Below are 19,116 nucleotides of genomic sequence, written 5' to 3' on the forward strand. Positions count from 1 at the left end.
GGATGACATGGAGCGTTGCTGCCTCGTAGACCCGATTTTCCAAATGAACTTGCAAACACAGAAGAGCCCAGATGATTGACAATGAGGCAGCATCGTGGTTTGGGCCAACGGATGAAATGAACAGAAGGCAAGAAGGAAAACACGAGAAAGGATGAATTTTCAGCGGGTTCCTCCAGCCAAATAGTTTGTAATTTCATTGGAAAGGATCCTCATGAGGAAAGAGACCAAAAAACATGGTGGAAAAACAGCAAATTACTGGCCCAGCAGTGTGGCTTCTTTCTTCGACAAGTTGGTCATAAAGGAAGAGGGACAGGACGCATGGGAAAGGGCTGAGAGCTGGCCCGCAGGGTGGGAAAGAGGGCTTTGTCACCTCAAAATGAGGGTGGCCCTTGGGCCGGGTCCAAAAGATTCTCCACCCACTTCATTCATCACTGAAGCTGCAGAAGCACTGAGAACAGAGGGCATCTGGCCGGAGCCACCGTGGAGGGTCCACATGGGGAGAAGCTTTCAGAGAACGCAGTTGGAATGAAAAGCCAACCCAAGAATTTTTTAAAAAGAAAGCTGGCCGTGAAAGGACATATTATTCAGAGCCGATCAAAGAAAAATCAGTGGGGATATTTGCCTTGTGAGGTACCCAGTTCCCTAAAGGTTCAAGTCCTTCCAATAAGAGGCAGGGTTACCTAGTGGTCAGAAGGCTGGCTGTGGAGCCAAACTGCTTGGGAGGGAATCCCCAGCTACACCACTGATGGGCTGGGTGACCTTGGCAAATTACATAAACTTTCTGAGCCTCAGTTTCCCCATCTGCAAATCAGGGCTGATGATAACAACTGTACTTACTTCAGGGAGTTGTCGGTGAGGATTAAATGAGAACATACATCTAAAGCACCTAGAAGAGTGTCTGGCAGATAATAAGTTACCAATACATGTTAGCTCTAATTACTACACGGCTTCCAGAGACAATAGCTCCTCGGCGCTACAATATTCTCACAGGTGCAACAGAATAAAAGTTAAAAAGGCGAAGCAGCATGAAAGCAGGTTCAGAGCAAAGAAGAATGCCCGGAAGCTAGGAGACTGGAACAAAGCCGTGGTTGGCCTTACCTGAGCGTATCCCCCAAGGAGCACAGACGGCGGTCGCTGTGCCTGCCTCCCGTGCTGGGGAGCCCTGAGGTCCCTCGCATGCCCAAGTTCTCCTCACTGCGGTAGGAAGGCCCCCTTAGACTGTGGATCAGAGGCGTGGCCGAGACGGGGGCTCTGTCCTCGCAGGGGAAGTGGCACACCCCCTCCTCACCCCGGAAAGCAGCTCTGCCACCCGGCTGGGCCTGTTGCTGCCATGGTTAGCGGCTGGGACTGGTCCCCGGGGCAGCGGAGGGGCATGTCGCAGGCACGGTTCACAGTGTGGTCTGTCTGTGTAGAGGGTGCCACTTCTCAGGCCCACCTGCCTTGAGAGCAGAGCCCCATCTCCATCATCCGCTCGGGATCAAGGTCCCAGCTTTCCTCCGCGGAGGTGTCTTCATGGGGGAGAACCGGCCATGGGCACGCCTCCACTCGTCTCAGACAGACGCACGCACCCTGGCGAAACCCACCGTTCGGTGCAAACATTCCACACGCACCCGAGAAGCCCAACTTTTCCATTTAGACCCCTGCAGCTTGGGAATGAAGCTGGAATTACAGCAAAGACAAAGGGGCCGCTATCAGTAATTATTTCTGAAGCAACAAGCAACTAATTGGGACTTACTGTTGTTATAAACCTATACGGCAGGCAGTAATTCAACTGCAGCTAATGAGAATTCCAGCACCAACCTCTGCCCCCACTACACGACGACTCCCTTCGCCCCGGGCGGAGCGGTCTGCTGCTGGAAGAAAGAAATGGTCTCTTCGCAGCCCTCCGAGAGACAGTAATCATGCTGGAGACTTCTGCCCGGGGGACGCCAGTGTGGCCGAGCAGTGGGGTGAGACAAGGCACAAGTGAGAAGCCCAGGAGCACACGAAGGCTTCTAGATCGGCTGCCATGCCCCCTCAGGATGGTGACATCATGCCTGTGGGAAATGGCTGCGGGATGCTGTCAAGTCAGTGGAAAAAGAGCTGAATCGCCTCTTTTATAAATAGATTTATTGAGAACCTTCTACCGCACCGGGAGCTCTCAGAGATTCATTTATACACATTATTTCCTTGACTCCTCCTAACAGCCTTAGGAAGGAAAGGAGGTACCATTAGGAGTGGAAGAGGGCAACTCGGCTCACAGAGGGGAAGTCACCTGTGGGAACTCACCCGGCCGCTGCACAGAGTGAAGCCAGCGTTGGAAACCGGGAGGAAGGGGAAACTTTGGGTGACATTCCTGCAGGCAGGCTGGTGATGTGGGAAGCAGGTGTGGAATCTGGGGACAGCTGGGTGTGGCCACTTACTAACTGCCCGGTGAGCTTGTCAAGTTACCAAAACATTCCATGCCTCAGTCTCTGCGTCTGTGGACTGGGGATGGTCATGCCTATCTAGTGGGTCTGCTGTAAAGACCACACGCTGTAACACGCTGCACATAAAGCATTCGACATAGTGCTTAGTGCATGGTAAATGCCCAGTAAATGCCAGTTATTTAAAGATGCTGTCGAGATGCTCTCCAAGAAGCACCGAGGGTTGGAAGAAACTCATCGTCTGAGCACGGCAGAATTTTTGTGATAGTGGAAGCTGTGGAAGTTTCAGCAGAGTGTCTGTCTGCCCGTGTCCCTGGGGAAGGGGGCAAACCAACCCAGCGGGCTGGCTCCGCTCTGAGGCCACTGCCGTGGTGTCCAGGGCAGCGGGAAGCTGGCCAAGCTCCCAGACAGCCTGTCTCGGGCCTGGAGCACAGAGCCGTTGCCTCACCAGCTTGTAATGAGCTGCGTCTCCGTCCTGATTAGGGGAACAATCCTCACTCAGAGAGACTCAGGGGAAGGAAGTGACAGCGTCGTGGGGACAGGGCATAACCTCGTCTCCCAAGGAGGGGCTGGCTTCTGGGGAGCTGGTGACTTGGAGGTCACAGCCCAAGACGGTGCCCATCCCCCTGGAGGAGGCTAAGCAGACCCCACTGGGGCAGGTCTGGGTCAGAGCAGGCGACGAGCTGAGCCAGCTCAGGCCTCCGTCTGCAAGCCTGGGAGGCAGCTGCTCACGGGCTCTGGTTTGCCAAGAGGGGCAGGCAAGGAAAGTAACGTTCTCTGGGCACATTCTGGGCACCAGGCCGGATGCCAGCCCTATGACATCATCACTGTCATCAACATTGTCCTATTAACTCAAATGTCAGAGCGCCGTCTTTCCCGAAACTGTAGGTTGCAGCCCGTTACTGGGTTATGAAAACAGTTTAGTGGGTGACAAATAGCATTTTCTAAATAACGTGATAAAAAAACCAGAAAATTTCAGGGTGCATTGCGCTGAGCAAGGATTAGTATCGTGCTGTGGAACTTCCATTTCTTGAACGTGTCTGCAAGTGTTTGGGAGCTGGGTTGTAACGGGGATGGAAATCGTGCTCTTTCCTAAACTTGTTGTAGGGATTGAATGAGTTAACGTTTTAAGTGCTTAGTGCAATGTAGCAGAGGCTGCCAGCAGCCACCCAGGTCCCCCTGGAGATAGTTCAGGCCCCCTGTACGTGCCTTCCTGGATGTCTCTGTCTCTGTCTCTCTCTGGTCGTGGAAATATGCTTAGTTCAAGTTCAGGGCAGGTAAAAGCATGGCAGAATGAATGTCCCAGGATCAACCCTCAGCCTAGGAGGACTGGGAGATGGTGGATAAACACCGCATCCTCCTCCCCCTCACCAAACCAGGGCAACAAGTCTGACGCATGTCCCCCATGATCTCTCTGAGCCCCAGATGCCCACAGAACAACTCCCTTCCCCGTCTCCCTTCCTCTCTCTCTCTCCACTTCCTGGGATCCCCTCCCAAGTAAACTTCGTGCACCTATATCCTTGTCCTGGTGCCTCATCTTCTTTTGCATGAACTCAACCTAAGATAAGCAGATTCTGGCAAAAAGTAAGTGCGTCACCACATTCATCTAGAGATAGGATCTGTTCAAAGGCTTCACAGGTATCATCTTACTTAATCTTCACCCCAGCCCTATAAGGTAGGAACTGTGATGGTCCCCATTTTCCAGATAAGGAAACTGAGGCTTAGAAGAGTAAGAACATTGTTCAAGGTCACATAGATAGAAAGGAGACAGCTCCATTCTGAATTCCTGTGTGTTACTAAAGCCCCGTTCTCACCCTCTGCTCTCCATTTAATCCACACAACCACCCTGCCAGTTAGCTACTGTCGTTACTCCCATTTTCCAGATGTGGAGATGGAAGGTTCAGGGAGGTAAAGCATTCAATTCCCACACTATTCACTGCCAGGCTGGGACCCCTGGCCCTGTGCTTCCCATGACATCAGGCTGCCTCCCAGTGCCCTGGAAAGGGTAGGCATGGAGAAAAAAAAATCCCCGCAGTGGAAACTGGCAGCTCTTCACCAAACCTGTGGTACAGGAGAGAGGTAAGATGTGGATGAAAAGAAGGGACTATTCTAGCAGGCTTACTGGGATTTCCAGATGGAAGTGTGTTCCAACACTTGTGCCTCAACTTCTCAGCCTGTTAAACGGGGCTGATGAGCTGACATTAAATCCCTCTACTCACTGCTGGCTTCAACTAGTATCTTCCCATCCTTATCTCCAGCAGCCCCACCATTTCCACCAAAACCCCGTGAGCTGTACGTGCCTAAGGTCTGAGCTCCATCTGCGTGGCTCACGGTGACTACTCACTGCCCATCTGCTGCATGCCAGGCAGCGTGCCGACCACGGTGCCCCAGCTTCCTCATCTGGTATATTGGGATCACCTTAGTATCTTCTTCACGGGTCGTTATGAGGATTAACTGAGCTACTTGTGCAAAGCACATATCTGACCAAGGACTCTCAACTCCACATTAAGAAACCAAACAATCCAATTAGAAAATGAACAAGTGATGTGAAGAGCCATTCTACCGAAGAGGATATTCAGTTGGCAAATAGGCATGTGAAAAGATGCTCAACGTCACTCACTCCTGGGGAAATGCAAGTAAGACCATGCTGAGATGTCACACCATACCTATTAGAAGACCTAAGATTTAAGAAAAAATAGCGACAACACCAAATGCTGGCCAAGATGTGGAGAAATGGAATCACCCATACATTACTGACGGGAACGTAAAATGGTACAAGCCGCTCTGCAAAACAGTTGACTCTTTCTCAAAAAACCAAACATACACTTATCATATAACCCAACAATTACACTCCTGGGCATTTATCTCAGAGAAACGAATTCTTAGATTCACATAAAAACCTATACATGAATGCTTGTAGCAGTTTTATTTGTAATAGCCCCGAACTAGAAACAACCCAGATGTCCTTCGATGGCTAGACCATGGTACCTCCACACCATGGAATATTACTCAGCAACAAGAAAGGAATGAACTACTGATGCATAAAACAACTTGGACGGATTATGCTGAGTGAAAAAAGTCAATCTTACAAGGTCACATACTGTGTCATTCCATTCAGATAACGTTGTTGAAATGACAAAAGTATGCAGATGTAAAGCACAGTAATGGTTGCCAGGAGTTAAGCATGGCAGAAGGGAGAAGCGTGGCTGGCAAAAAGTAAGCCACCCTTACTGGCTTACTGGTAGAAGGGAGAAGCGTGGCTCTATAGAGAACTAGCATAAGGGAGATTTTTGTGGAGATAGAATAGATCCGTGTCTTGACTGTGGTGGTGGTTACACAAATCTACACAAGTGGACACAGAACTGTACTCACACACCATCATGCCATTGTCAGTTTCCTGTTTTGATACTGTACTATAATCGTGTAAGATTTAACCACTGGAGAAAACTGGGTGCCCTCACAAAGGATCTCTCCACACTATTTTGCAATTTCTTGCAAATCTATAATTATTTCTAAAATTAAAAAAAAAAAACGTTTTACATGAGCTTGTAAAGAGTTTGGATCAGTGCCTAAGTGAACACTTAATATTAGCTCTCATTATTGTTATTTCATTTTCGTTATTACTTCATCTTATTTAATGTTCACAATAAGCTTATGAAAAAAGGGTTTTTTACCTCCATTCTACAGACTGGAATACTAGGACTCAGACACATTAGGTAACTTGTCTAAATTTACATATCCATAAAGACCTAGGAATTGAAGTTCAAACCCATGGACTTCCCACATATATGCGAATCCCCAGTAAAATAAAAATCTTTGCCATCACTGAGTTTATAACATAGTAACGGAAGTAAGAGATATAACTTAAACCCAAGCAGAATACCATACATGCTGTATAAGTTCTATGGAAGGATGGGAGAAGGAAAAGTTAAAAATTCCAGCTGGGGAGATTTAGGAAGGCTTCCTAGAAGAGGTGGCATTTGGGATTGCTTTGAAGAATGAGTAGGAGCTCAGTAGGTATAAAAGGGGGTACTGGTGCAGGAAAGAACAGAGAGGTAGAGGTAGAGGTAGAGAGAACCTGATGGCTAAGGGGTGGGAGAGCTTGGAGAACAGTGACAAGCTCAAGGTGGCTGAAGCAGCTGGCATGTGACCAGAGGCAGAGGCAGAAGGAAGGAAATGCAGAGGGCAGTGGGTGAGAATAGGGTGGGGATTGGGCTTGTTCTCCCAGCTTTTGCTCACTGTGGCCTGCAGATTGGAGTCTGCCATGGAAGCCTAAAGGCCAATGTCCAGAATGCATGTGCTGTGAAAACAGTGCACGACAAGGCACCAGGCTTCTATTTATGCTGAAAAAGCCGGGTAGAGCTCTGCAGTGGGTTCTGGGGTCCCAGGAAACAAGGAGACCTTCTGTTTCAGGATCTCAAGGTGACGTTTTCCAGGGTCCTCCCAAGACCAGCCCTAGTGGATCCTAAAGGCAAACCCCTGCCCCTTGCGGGCTTTGGAATTTTATCTCTCAATAATAAGTCATGAGCCCTATCACACCTGTATTTAGTAATCTTCCCACCCCATCAGTGACCACTGTGCAGTCAGGATCCAGGTCTTTCTGGGTCATTGTTGAATGCAGCTTGGAGTTGACCGTGTAAAGGTTCCATATTCAATTCCATTCGATCAATCCAATGTCTATTTATTGGGTGCCAGCTTAAAAAAGACCCTGTGCTAGGATCAGAGGTGAAAGGACAAGACGCAGTCCCATAGTGGAGAAGAGACAACCATAGGACACCTCACACAGGGCAATGGCAGTGCCGACCGTCTAGAGGCAAAGGGATGAGAAACTACCCTGGACTGTGATTGGTGGAGATGGTCACATGTGCATGACTTATCTTTAAAAAATATGTTCCTAAAGCCATTGTGGAAAACAATATGAAGGTTCCTCAAAAAATGGAAACTACCATGTGATCCAGCAATTCCACTCCTGGGTATATATCCAAAGAAAACAAAAACACCAATTCAGAAAGATACATGAACCTCAATGTTCATAGCAGCATTATTTACAATAGCCAAGATATGGAAGAAAACTAAGTGTCCATCAACAGATAAATGGATAAAGAAGATGTGGTATATACATACAATGGAATACTACTCAGCCACGAAAAAGAATGAAATTTTGCCATTTGCAACAAATGGATGGACTTGGAAGATATTATGCTAAGTGAAATAAGTCAGACAGAGGAAGACAAATACTGTATGATAACACTTATCTAAAAAATACAACAAACTAGCGACTATAACAAAAAAAAGAAACAGACTCACAGATGTAGGGAACAGTGATTACCAGTGGGGAGAGGGAAGGGAGGAGGGGAAAGATAGGGGTAGGAGATAAGAGGTACAAATACTATGTATAAAATAAATAAGCTACAAGGAAATATTGTACAACACAAGGAATATAGCCGATATTTTATAACGACTATAAATGGAGTATAACCTTCCAAAATTATGAATTACTATGTTGTACACCTGAATCTTATATAATCTTGTAAATCAACTATACCTCAATAAAAAAATGTGGAGGTAAAGCCTCATTCTTAATGAGAAGGGCACTGTGGGTCATATTGTCCAGAAATTGTTAATGGGACTAAACTGAGACACAAGTTCTGCTTACATCACAGTAGATTTATTGAAATGGTGATAATGAGACTGTTAACCTTTTTGCTAAGGTCATGAGTGAAAACTGGATGTACCACAACTGCAATATGAGAAATGTGTTAAGGAATAATGCATTTTAGATCATTAGCCAAAATAGCAATGTACTTCTTGCAGTTCAACTGCTAGAGCCCCAAAGTGAATTATTTGAAAAACTAGATCCCAAAGATTCTAGGTGGGATACTTTTTGAAGTATGTCATCAGTATGTCCTTATTCAAGTGGAGATAAAAGAAACCCAACTAAGAAAATTGCGACCAGGCTGACTGACAGAACAACTGTGGATGAAGTATGGGATCTTTTAAAAATGCCAATTTTTTTTTTTTTTTTTTTTTTTTTTTGCGGTACGCAGGCCTCTCACTGTTGTGGCCTCTCCCGTCATGGAGCACAGGCTCCGGACGCGCAGGCTCAGCGGCCATGGCTCACGGGCCCAGCCGCTCCGCGGCATGTGGGATCTTCCCGGACCGGGGCACGAACGCGCGTCCCCTGCATCGGCAGGCGGACTCTCAACCACTGCACCACCAGGAAAGCCCAAAAAATGCCTATCTTGAAGATAAGTTTGACTCAAGTTTTGGAGGAACTAAGGTAACCTTGATAGGCAGTGGAATGAATCAGCGTGTGAAATTCCTTAACTAAAAATTTACTGGCTTAAAAAAAACGCGGAGGTGGTACTTCATTGTCTGTGGGTCTTTGCAGTCAGGATTTTTGTTCAAATAACTTCCTCACCTCTCCGTGTCCATTTTGGTTTGCCTTTCCCAGACTGTCCCTGAGGCCTGGCGCAGCTGATGATTTTGGAAAATGGATTTTGATCTGTAAAGGATAGCTATTCCAGATATATACTCAGGTTTCAGAAAAAAGAATTAGATTAAAAAGAACAGCTGAGAGAAGAAATTAACACAATATTGTAAATCAACTCTACTTCAATAAAATTAAAAAAAAAAAAAAAGAGCAGCTGAGAGACCTCAGCAATCTTCTGGGACAATCGCTTTCAACCTGGTGTTTCTGGAGCCTAAGAGTTCTGCAGAGGTGCAGAGGTGGGGGGACGGGGTGCTGGGAGACAGCCCTGTGGAAGGGGGATGCTGAGGGCCTGGTCTCGGGGTCTCCACCTGCATCAGGCAGAAGAGGTCAACGTAACCTTTCTCACACATTGCAGTTCCAAATACGCTGGGAAAAAACACTGTAAGGTTTCAAACCTCCAAAGCTAGTCCATCATGATCACCTCATCATATTCTACAGTAGCTGATTTTGAGTGTTTTGCGTGTGTCAGACACTGTTAAAGGGGCTTTATGTCCATTATCTCATTTAATCCTCATTGCGCCTTTAAGAGGTAGGTACCATTATTAGCCCCCTCACATAGGAGAAAACTTAGGCCCAGAGGTTAAGTAATTTGACCAAAGCACACATACTGTAAGAGATGGAGCCTGGCTTTGAACCCATGCAGCTGTGTCTTGGTGGGTGCTGGAAGCTGAGGCCCAGGGAGAGGCAGGGACTTGCCCCAGACCTCACAGTGGGCTCAGGGCAGACCATTCCCCCTCAGGGCCTTCTTCCTCCTTCCCTCCCTCCCTCTCCATCCTGCAGTATACTTCCTAGAACCGACTCACAAGTGGCTTTAAATAGACCATCCCTTGGTTACCAAGCATCTGTGCTCTCATGAGGGGAGCCTCTGAAGGAGATGGAGCTGTGATAACAGATCTGCTTTGGAGCCCCCTGTTCTGAATGGGCCTGGGGCGCTCTCTGGCCTGTGGCCTCATTTCCCACCCTCTGCTCTAGATGCAGTTGAGGACCTTGGGCCCAGCATCCCAGGCCCTTCACAGTCTGCACTCTGTCTGTCTGCCCTGTCTCACCTCCGTTTGCTCCTCTACACATATCCTTGCTACTGCAGCTATGTCTACACCTTATTCTTTTGTCCATGCCGTTCCCTCTGCTGGGAATACCCTTCCTGCCTCGTTGGCCTGGCATTTTCCTCCTCACATGTGTCCTCTAGGGTCCTGACCTCCCCCACAAGGCAGAATCACTCACTCTCTCTCAGCACCCTCCCTGTCACAGCACACACCCCTGTGCTAGAACCATTGATTTCACTTCCCTGATTCAAAGACATGCAGGTGGTCCCATTTCCCCTTGACTAAAATCAGGGTAGTTCTTACAATCCGCGCTTCTGAGTCAGAGTCCTTCTTGCCTCCTGGAACCCTGTTATTGAATGGATAGTGTTTTGTAATTGATATCGTCTTAGGATCCAGGAAATACAGGCCTTATGGCTCCCTCTGGACTGAGCTCACCTGGGTTGGAGGCCATGATCCAGGAGTCTCAGGACTGCCAGCAGCCAACACAGGGAGGCACAGAGGAGGGGCTGGGTGGTGGTGGTCATGGTGTTCATGGACTGGAAGGCCCCCTTTGTGCCCAGGTCATCATGGGAGGCCTGCGGGGCTGTAGGCTCCAGGGCACCCTGGAGGCCCAGGAGAGCCTCCTGCCGTTTTTACCCACTACCCGAGTTCACGCAGCTACCTAATGGCCTATGCCCTGGAGAGAAACACGGGCGAGAACAGCAGACTTCATTTCCCCCTGTGTTAGTTTTCTGCCATAACAAAGTACTACCATTCACTGGGTGGCTTAAGCAACAGAAATTAATTTCCTCACAATTCTAGAAGGTAGAAGTCCAAGATCAAGGTGTCAGTAGGGTTCGTTTCTTCTGAGGCCTCTCTCCATCTTCTCCCTGTGTCTTCACATGGTCTTTCCTCTGTGCATGTATCTGTGACCTAATTTCCTCTTTTTATAAGGATGCCAGAGTCATATTAGATTAGGACCCTTTCACCAGCTTTACTGAGCACCTACTATATGCGTGGCACTGCTCTAAGAGCTAGGGATTCAGACAAAGATAGTGATATTGTCAGCCAGATGCCACATCCAAGGGCACCCTAGCTGTATTTAATTCTGTATGGACTCCATTTTAGTATATTTCCCTTTCTGTAGCAAATATTGCTAACTGTCCCTAAAATTCATGCTTTTCCTTCTATGGTATATTCCTTCCATGTGGAGGAATTTCCCAGAAAGCAACAACAGCTCCCAGCTCCATTTACATCTAGGTGTGGCCATGTGACCTCACTGATGAAATGTAAGAGGTGATGAGAGCCATTTCCAGGCTGAGGCTTTTATGAAGCTGGTGAGCCTTCTCCACATTCTTTTGTACCTTCCTTGGACTAGACGCAGGATGGTGAAGCCATAGGATGGAAGGAGCCTGGGTTCCTGAATAACTGGTTGGAGGAGAGCCACCCGCTGACCAGAAATGTCAACCTCAGACTATTATGTGAACAAGAAGTACATTTCTATTGTGTTGAGCCTTTATACATTTGGGGGTCTTTTTGTTATAGAAGATTACATTACCCTAACTAACACAATTTTTATGTGAAGTCAGTCTCATTGCTGCACCGGTCCAGACACGTCTTTGTAGCTCTGTTGCCTACTGTCAAAAGAGTCTTGGATGTAGGGACCCAAAGGAAATGTTTATCAGCCAGGAATCAGCCTTTCCTCTAAGCCAGATGCACTTTAACTCAGATTGTGAGAGTTTTCTATGAGAAGGACTTAAAAACCCTGGTAAAACAAGCTTTCAAAATTTGAAAGAAAACTGTAAAGCTTCCCTGAGAAATTCCCAAGCACCATCTTCCTTTACCTGGGAAGTCGATCTGGGTACAGGACAATTTTTCAAGCAGCCAGAAACCCTTTACCTCGGTTCTAGTCACTGGGGCTGTGGCTCAGTGAGGGAGCAGGCAGAATAAGGACCACCTGGTAAAGAGAAATTAGCAAGTAATGGAAGCCCAGCCCCCTGGTTGGGTCAACAGCATGAGTCAGAGTGCTACAGAAACAGAGAAATCCCATTCATAAATTTTTCCTCACCCCAGCTTAAGAGCTTTCAAAGTCATAAAGTCGACATAAAGCCAGAAGACCTACAATTGTCCAATTAGAGGTTTTATCCAGGAAAACACACATTTTCAGAGTCGCTGGTTGGCCCCCGTGCCAGGAGTGTAGCTGAGCTGATTGGGCGCGCTGCGCCTCTGGGTTTTGTGGAAATTTCCACTTCAGTGAGACAGGACAGAAGACTTCTCAGAGCCTTTTACCCCCAGGGTGTGGTCCACGAGGGGCCTAGAGACACCCAAAGCTACTCCTTCCTGTGACGGCTCGGGAGAAACGAGAATCTCTTAAGCCAGCTCATCTGGGAGGGGGTAGCAACTAAGCGCTTATTATCTACTATTTTCGAGGGATCTAAATACATAGCGCACGTGATTACATTCAATCTTCATTACTCCCCTGCAAGGAAGGCTCTATTTTCCTCCATATTCCAGATGAGGAAAGTGAGGCCGATATCTGAATGCAGGTCCAGTGATTCTAAAATACCTCATCCTCTACATTCTGTTACCACTCATGATCCCAGGGCCCTTACTCTGTCTCTGTCAGGGGAAAAGCATGACCAGTGAGGGGAACCAGCCCTGGACAGAGCTCCCAATATCTTCCAGGCACTGTGCTGGCGTTTTGCTTAGATTATCATGATAAATCCTCATAACAGTCCTGCAAAATAAAGATTGTTATACCCATTTTACAGCTGAGGCAACTGAGGCTCAGAGACGTATGGTACATACTTGCCCGAGGCCACGCAGTTAGAAAATGGTGGTGAGTCTGCCTGAGCAAAGTCCCTGCTCAGAAGCCTTATCCCAGACCCTGACCTCACCCCCCTATGCATCATAAGACTTTTATTCTGGGGACGGATTTCTTTTTTGTCAAATTCCACCTCTACTTGTGCACATGTAATTGGTAACTTCTCTGACAGTCTTGGATGTTGAGCCTTCCACAGGCACATCTACTTTTAGGCCACTTACTAGCTGAGTAACCTTGAGGACGTCCCTAAACCTCTCAAAGGGGACACAGTTTCTGCTCTCATGGGACTTACCATCTAGACCAGGTGTTGATGAACTTTTCCAGTAAAGAGCCAGAGCTTAAATATGTTAGGCTTTGGGGTCCTTCTAATCCCTGCATGGCAACTACCCAGTTCCGCCATTGCAGTGTGAAAGCAGCTGAAGATATAAACGGACGCATGTGACCAGATTTGGCCCACGGGCCTAAGTGTGCAGACCCCCTGATCGAGATGGTCAAACGATTCCACAAGTATTAGATTCTCATCAGGTAAGTGCTACAAAGGAGACGGACCACCCTTCCCTGAGAGTTTTCTCCCCCAGGAACGGGTCCCAAAGGGGTTGGCAGCTTGGACAAGGCCACTCCGTGAGTCAGAGCCAGGCTAGGACCAGGGTCCACGTCTCCTGCTCTCCCCTCGGGGCTCCCCCCAGCACATGCTGCCTCCCTGGCCATCAGGGAACCTCCTCCAGGAACTGAGGCTGGTCCTGCAGCCCTGTTAGAGGCGCAGGGACAGCGGGCAGCCCTCAGAGAGCAGCCGGGGCTTCTGCAAACGCCTGGCTTAAACTCTGCCTGGGGCCAAGAGGCTTCCCCTAGCAAATCACTGGCTCATTTCTCTCCAGCAGAGCCTGGCTCTCGCAACACCTTCTGGAAAGCCGTTAAGGCAGCTGCAGCAGCACGCGTGGCGTTAATTTATTAAAATCCCAGCTTGTAAAAGCCGAGCTTGCAGGCAGAGCTGGAGGAAGCAGAGGCACGCGGCACCGGACACGGCGTGAGCTGCTATTTTCTTCTCCCACAGCCACAAAAGGAAATGTTGGCGAGGTCCTGGGAGAAGGGGTGGTTGGCGGGGAGAGGACGCTGCCGGATTTGATAGCACGAATACGAGTCATTTGTCTTATTGTAAAAGAGATGTGTGTTTGGACGCCGAAAATACTCTGGATCCTTTCTTTCCTCCCCTCGCAGGCGTGAAAAGCCGGGAGCAAAACAAAATGCTGCTGATTTTGAGGCTATTTTGGGTGCCTACCGCGGACTGTCTGCTTCCGAGCCCCTCGGCACACGGCACACGCCGCCTTCTCAGAGAATGGTTTGATCAAGTTGAAATGGGGACTGAATGAGCATCTTGCTCCTGCCGCCGCCTGCCATCAGAGCAGAAAGCACTCCCCAAAGGCCGGGCCTGGCCCACGTCGCTGAATTCTCTCTCTCCCCGATGCCCACCCACTGCACACCTCCTGCCCGCGCCGTGCTCGCTGGCGCCTGAACTCGGCTGCCCACCCCGTGCCAGGAAGCTATTTACCAAAGGAAATAACTCCGATAAAGGGCTAAAATTAGCCAGCAATGATGGAAAACATTTTGTCGAGCGATCTGTTGACAAGAGGGGAAATAGAGCTGTGAAAAAGATAGGGGGTGAAGGACACGGAGGGACAAGGGGGCTGACTGTGACAGGTGGGGGAACCCAGAATTATCTGGGACAGAGCCCAGAGGCCAGGACGGCTGCATGGACGGCTAGGCCCAAGTGGCCAATCTTCCCTCTCACTCAGGGGCCCCCATCCTGCGCTATGGCACCTGGCCTCAAGGCAGTGAAGGAGGCAGAGCCAGCAAGTTTCTTCCCAGAACACGGATATCTGAGTATGGGTATCAGAAGCGCAGCCCCATGAAGGAAGCAAGCAGGGGGCAGGGTGGAGGCTAAGCAGAACTTGGCTTTTAGAGTTCAAGTCTCAGCTCCGCCAGTTACTAACTGTGACCCTGGACAAGCCACTTAACATCTCTGAGCCTCATGTGATATCCTCACGTGATAACTAAGTATAATGTTAGACCCACATCGCAGGGTTGTGGTGATAATACACGCATACTATTTACCAAAGCAGCATTATTCAGGGCATTCGGCCTTCTGCAAACATGGATGGAGGGCATTCTGTGTGCCAGGTGCTGTCCTGGGAACTGGGGAATGCCTTGATGAGTTAGACAAAGCCCTGCTCTAGAATACTTTAATTCCATAGAGAACACCGCAGGGAAGGAAGAGCTCTCCTTAGAAATATAGAACCAGCACTGTTCGTCCTGAAGCAACTGAATTGAAAGGCCCCAGAATGCCTTTGCTGGGCCACAGAGACATTTATCCCACCCGATTGCATGTCTTCTACTGGCTACATACTGGAGAGGGAGGGATTTGAGCTCAGTCTGCCTTCGGGAAATACACAGCCTGGTGCGGAAAACAAGTAGGTAAACAGGTATCCGCCATTCAGCACGAAAAGGACCATAACAGAGTTAGGTTTAGGAGGGAACCATGAATGCTCCCTGGAGAGAAAGGGAACAACCTCATGAAGGAAGTGACAGAGGCGGGTCTTAAAGGATGTGTAGGAGCTGACCAGGCAGACAGGGAGGAGAGGAAGGCGTTCCCACAAGAAAGAATGAACAACACGATGTTTGTGAGAAAAATGTCCCTAGTTGGGAATGGCTGGTGTGAAAGATGCAGAGACTGGTGATACTCAACCCATTTAATAATTGGTATGGCAGGGACCAAACAGTTAACATGTGCTGGTCATGGCGCTGGAGAACAGGGTTCCAGAGCCCCTCTGTGAGCCGGGCCCTTCCTGTTAGGTGCTGGACTATTGGAAGGCCAGGGGTGTGTGGCAGGGGCTGGACGGTTGGAGGATGTTAGGCGGGGGACAGAGAGAGGGCTCGGGGCAGTGGACAGTCACCAACTGGTTTAGAGGTATGGTTATACCAGCATGTGCAGCTAAATGGTGGAAGGAGTGGAGGGAGAGGAACCCTGAGGATGGGGCAGGGTCTCCAGAGCCCACAGGGAAGTCGTGGGGCATCCCAAGAGGCAGAGATCTGGGACCCCGACCATGATGTTTGCCAAAACACCTCCATTTTTATTCTGTTTGCACGTGGCTCTCCCATCCAAGGCTTCGTCTGGGAGAAGTATTTTGATGTTAAAACAATGACTCAGGCAGCACAGGCTCTGTTCCTTGATGAGCAGACATCTGAATTTTGCCCTCTTCAGCTTTTGCATTTGCCACCACACTGTGGAAGGATATATCTGAAAAGTTTCTGAATGCCATCCTTTTCTCTTCATTCCCATGGCTGATATTCCGAAGCCTTTTCCCTCCCCTGAGGTCTTGCAGAGACCTGGAAAGCATCCTGAAAACAGGGATAGGTCTGCTCCTTGTGAGTAGTCCCAGCAGCTCACGCAGGGCTGGACCTATCAGAGGGCTTGATAAGGATATGATGTTAGCACCCAGTGGATGGCCATTGGCCATCTCTGCTTGGTCATCTCCAAGGGCAACATGAATGCTTCTCTCTGAGGCCTCAGATAAGGCCACTGAAACCACATGATGAGGTGGAAGGAACATGCACTTGGAGAGCAGGACAGACCAGGAGTTTAATCCCAAGGCCACCCACTGCATCCTAGCTCTGTGCCGTTGGTTACGTGATTTACTGGCCTTGCCTCATTTTTTTTAAATCTGAAAAACGGAAATGAGAACAATAACCAGCTGATGGGGTCATCATCAAGATAACTGAGATAACGTTTGTTTTATCACGTAAGTTTGGTTCTTGCATTATCAATACGAAGTGTTTAATTACAGCCAGGCACATAGTAGGTTCTCAATAAAAGCGAGTCCTTTCCCTCTCCTCTCTTTCTTTGAGGTTTCCAAGCACTAGAGTTTGCAAGTCTTTACAACAAGCTAAATATATACAAGTTAATCATATTCGTGTATTTGCATAAATTAATAAGCAGTAATTATATATTACAGCAATTTCTGAAAAGTATCCCAAAATAACTATCTCAATACACCAAAATGTAACAATGTTCTTTTTCTGGGTAGTGGAATTGGGTGATTTGTATTTTCTCCCCAGACTTGCTACAATTAGTAGGCATTATTTTCTAAATAGGTGGGGAAAAAAAGCAACAGTGAATAAGAAGAAAGCTGTCCTCCCATACCCTGTGTGGGGAGGTCTGTTCACTGGCCTCAGATTCTGCTGACGGTCTCTGTGACTCCACGGACCTGGCGAGTCATCAAAAGGTTGAAGTAGCTTGAAAATAGAAGATGTTGCAGCAGAATGCGTCAAGGCTGCCCAGGCTCTGGCCACGTGGGTCCGATCCTTTTCTTCCTTACTCTGGGAGGCCAGATCAGAAGGGAGTGTGCTAACCTGGGGGGAGGGGAAACAGAGGGGAGCCCGCTCCACAAATGACTGTGCTCGCAGGGCGCTGACGGAGGCCTAGACCTGAGGGCTCACTGCGCCATGTGCCGGATGCAAGATCTTGGGCCAGCTTTTTACTCCCCTGAGCCTCAGCGTTCTCAGTACATATGTTTTAGTTGTCGCTTCCTCCGAGAAACCTTCCTGAACCGCCCCAGCCTCCATGGGGCACCCCTCTTTAGAGTCTGCACCCCAATCTGCTCAGCCCTCTGTTACAATGATCTCTTCATGGCCCGTCCTCTGTACGAGGCTTAGAGCAAGGAACACAGCTGCCCACAGCTGTTTCCCTTGGTCTCTCATGGGGCCTGGTACAGAGTGGACCCTCCATAAACATCTGCTGAATGAATGAATGAATGAATGAATTATGAGTGACAGGCAAGCCCATGCCAGGCCCTGGAGCTGTGGAGATGTAGCTGCCAGGACCCCCTGCCCTCAAGGAGCTCACACTGTGGCTGGAACTCAGACTCCCCAACAGAACGTACACTATGAACAAGGCCTTAAAAGGCTTAAGAGAAACTAGATGAATAAGGAAAGAGAGGAGAATTCCCCCAGGGCCTCGTATAAGAGACGGAATTTGCACAGAGCCTGGAAGAATGAGTGAAACGTCCCCCATGGGGCCAGGAGGTAAGGCAGCTGAAGGCAGGAGTTAGGCAGGAGAGTGCTCAGAGGGGGAGAGATGAGTGCAAGGCGGGGACCAAGTGTGGAGCACCTCCCATGGGAGACAAGCAGGTCTGGGTGGCATTCTGGCTGCGGCAGGGAGCCCAGACACGTTGAGGAGGAGAGCTGATGGGGTCTGACTTGCCTCTCTCTAGACTGGCAGGACCAGGCATCTCGCACCTCTACTAGATGCCAGCCTAGCCTAGCATTCTTTCACCTGCCCATCAGGAGGGCTCAGAAATAGGACCAGTTTGGAATCTGCCCAATCTAGTCTTCAGCAAACAAGCCCTCTAATTTAAACCAGCATCTGTGAAAAGGGCAGGCTTTGGCTTGGGTCCTGAGGACCACGGACGTGATTAACCTCTGCCAGCTGCAGCAAATGAATTGCTGAAAGGATATCCTGGGAGCAGCCAGGATCTTAAGGGTAGCCAACTGTTGAAGACAAAGCCTGCTTGCCTTGTCTGGGCTGGAGGAGAAGAGCTGTGGCTTCATTTTGGGGGCCCAGTGTTCCTGCTATAAAGTGTGGGGGCACTAGTTAAGTTCAATCTCACCCCAGGGCTTTGCATGTGCTGTTCCTGCAGGCTGAAACCCCTTCTCCCAATGTTGAACATGGTTGGCCTATCCTGATACTTCAAGTCTTGGTTCAAATACTGCTTCCTTAATGATACTTTTCCTGGCTCCCCATTTCACATAGCATTACTACTCCCCTCCATCACCTCCCACTATATGATTATATTTTCTGCTTTCATAGGGCTTCTTTTCTTTTCTTTGATACGTGTTTATTTTCTTTCTCCCCACCTGACTCCAACCAGACTTAAGTTCCATGATAGCAGCGATCTTGTCTCACTCACAGCTCTGGTCAGTGTGCCTAGCATAGTACCTGACACATAGTAGGTACTCAATAAAAATGAATTGGATAAAAGAAAGGAAGGGAGGGAGGAATGGGGCTTCTAACACAATAGCTCCAAAATGAAACCCCGCCCCCAGCCCTTCTGCTCTGGGAAGCTGGCTCATTAACCACGAGCCTTTGGAAAACATCCAGGGCAGGGCCTGGGGTGTTGCATCCGCAGGGACAACAGAGGCCTGGTACTTGAGGCTGAAGGAAGGGAAGGGGAAGAGGGAGGGGACTAACCTTTATTCCGCCCCTACTATGTGCCAGGCCATGTCTACTGAAGGAAACCTCTCATTTTACAGATGAGGAGACTGTAGCCCACAATGAATAAACATAAAATAACATTTATTTTGTAGCTGGGGTCAGCAGGT

General features: G+C 48.7%; 1 protein-coding gene and 1 non-coding gene across 2 annotated transcripts in view; one reads left to right on the forward strand and one right to left on the reverse strand.

The window, feature by feature from the left end:
• NAV2 (neuron navigator 2) overlaps positions 1-19,116 on the reverse strand; it is a 766,131-nt gene that overhangs the window by 500,074 nt on the left and 246,941 nt on the right. The window lies entirely within an intron of this gene.
• LOC115857697 (small nucleolar RNA SNORA1) lies at positions 7,975-8,108 on the forward strand. Its single transcript, XR_004041345.1, has one exon. It is a non-coding gene; the product is annotated as a small nucleolar RNA SNORA1 (small nucleolar RNA).

This window comes from Globicephala melas, chromosome 8 (genome assembly GCF_963455315.2).
Source record: "Globicephala melas chromosome 8, mGloMel1.2, whole genome shotgun sequence".
Classification (NCBI taxonomy): Eukaryota; Metazoa; Chordata; class Mammalia; order Artiodactyla; family Delphinidae; genus Globicephala; species Globicephala melas.